Genomic DNA, 2,500 nt, shown 5'->3' with positions numbered 1-2,500 from the left:
CGTGCCCCTGGTACTCCGGTGAATGTTTCGTGCCCCTGGTACTCCGGTGAATGTTTCGTGCCCCTGGTAATCCGATGAATGTTTCGTGCCCCTGGTACTCCGGTGAATGTTTCGTGCCCCTGGTAATCCGATGAATGTTTCGTGCCCCTGGTAATCCGGTGAATGTTTCGTGCCCCTGGTCCTCCAGTGGAGGTTTCGTGCCCCTGGTGCTCCGATGAAGGTTTCGTGCCCCTGGTACTCTGATGGCTGTTTCGTGCCCCTGGTACTCCGGTGAATGTTTCGTGCCCCTGGTACTCTAGTGGAGGTTTCGTGCCCCTGGTACTCTAGTGGAGGTTTCGTGCCCCTGGTACTCCGATGGCTGTTTCGTGCCCCTGGTAATCCGATGAATGTTTCGTGCCCCTGGTACTCCGGTGGAGGTTTCGTGCCCCTGGTGCTCCGATGAAGGTTTCGTGCCCCTGGTACTCCGGTGGAGGTTTCGTGCCCCTGGTGCTCCGATGAATGTTTCGTGCCCCTGGTACTCTGATGGCTGTTTCGTGCCCCTGGTACTCCGGTGAATGTTTCGTGCCCCTGGTAATCCGATGAATGTTTCGTGCCCCTGGTACTCCGGTGAATGTTTCGTGCCCCTGGTAATCCGGTGAATGTTTCGTGCCCCTGGTACTCCGGTGAATGTTTCGTGCCCCTGGTACTCCGGTGAATGTTTCGTGCCCCTGGTAATCCGATGAATGTTTCGTGCCCCTGGTACTCCGGTGAATGTTTCGTGCCCCTGGTAATCCGTGTAAGACAGGGCAAGGGAGGGAGGCGGTTGGTTACTCCCGCTTTGCCTTCCTCGACTTGGCCCCTGGTACTCTAGTGGAGGTTTCGTGCCCCTGGTACTCCGATGAATGTTTCGTGCCCCTGGTACTCTGGTGGCTGTTTCGTGCCCCTGGTACTCCGGTGAATGTTTCGTGCCCCTGGTACTCCAGTGGAGGTTTCGTGCCCCTGGTAATCCGGTGAATGTTTCGTGCCCCTGGTACTCCAGTGGAGGTTTCGTGCCCCTGGTAATCCGATGAATGTTTCCTGCCCCTGGTACTCCGGTGAATGTTTCGTGCCCCTGGTAATCCGATGAATGTTTCGTGCCCCTGGTAATCCGATGAATGTTTCGTGCCCCTGGTCCTCCAGTGGAGGTTTCGTGCCCCTGGTGCTCCGATGAAGGTTTCGTGCCCCTGGTACTCTGATGGCTGTTTCGTGCCCCTGGTACTCCGGTGAATGTTTCGTGCCCCTGGTACTCTAGTGGAGGTTTCGTGCCCCTGGTACTCTAGTGGAGGTTTCGTGCCCCTGGTACTCTAGTGGAGGTTTCGTGCCCCTGGTACTCCGATGGCTGTTTCGTGCCCCTGGTACTCCGGTGAATGTTTCGTGCCCCTGGTACTCTAGTGGAGGTTTCGTGCCCCTGGTACTCTAGTGGAGGTTTCGTGCCCCTGGTACTCTAGTGGAGGTTTCGTGCCCCTGGTACTCCGATGGCTGTTTCGTGCCCCTGGTACTCCGGTGAATGTTTTGTGCCCCTGGTAAGCCGATGAATGTTTCGTGCCCCTGGTACTCCGGTGAATGTTTCGAATTGCCCCGACACACCCCAACACCTCCCGCAGGCCCCGTGACCTCCGGCCTGGACCCTGAGACGCACACCAACACATCTCCCAGGCCCCGACACACACCACCACCTCTCCGTGACCTCCGGCCTCCACCCTGAGACGCACACCAACACATCTCCCCCAGGCCCCGTGACCTCCGGCCTTGACCCTGAGACGCACACCAACACATCTCCCAGGCCCCGTGACCTCCGGCCTGGACCCTGAGACGCACACCAACACATCCCCCAGGCCCCGACACACACCAACACCTCTCCCAGGCCCCGTGACCTCCAACCTGGCCCCTGAGACGCACACCAACACCTCCCCCAGGCCCCGTGACCTCCGGCCTTGACCCAGAGACGCACACCAACACATCTCCCCCAGGCCCCGTGACCTCCGGCCTTGACCCTCAGACGCACACCAACACATCTCCCAGGCCCCGACACACACCACCACCTCTCCGTGACCTCCAGCCTGGACCCTGAGACGCACACCAACACATCCCCCAGGCCCAGACACACACCAACACCTCTCCGTGACCTCCAACCTGGCCCCTGAGACGCACACCAACACATCCCCCAGGCCCCGTGACCTCCGGCCTCCACCCTGAGACGCACACCAACACATCCCCCAGGCCCAGACACACACCAACACCTCTCCGTGACCTCCAACCTGGCCCCTGAGACGCACACAAACACCTCCCCCAGGCCCCGTGACCTCCGGCCTCCACCCTGAGACACACACCAACACCTCCCCCAGGCCCAGCAGACACACACCAACACCTCTCCCAGGCCCCGTGACCTCCGGCCTTGACCCAGAGACGCACACCAACACATCTCCCAGGCCCCGTGACCTCCGGCCTTGACCCTGAGACGCACACCAACACATCTCCCAGG

This window comes from Pempheris klunzingeri, unplaced genomic scaffold (assembly GCF_042242105.1).
Source record: "Pempheris klunzingeri isolate RE-2024b unplaced genomic scaffold, fPemKlu1.hap1 Scaffold_77, whole genome shotgun sequence".
Classification (NCBI taxonomy): Eukaryota; Metazoa; Chordata; class Actinopteri; order Acropomatiformes; family Pempheridae; genus Pempheris; species Pempheris klunzingeri.
Note: the sequence above shows the minus strand (reverse complement) of the source record.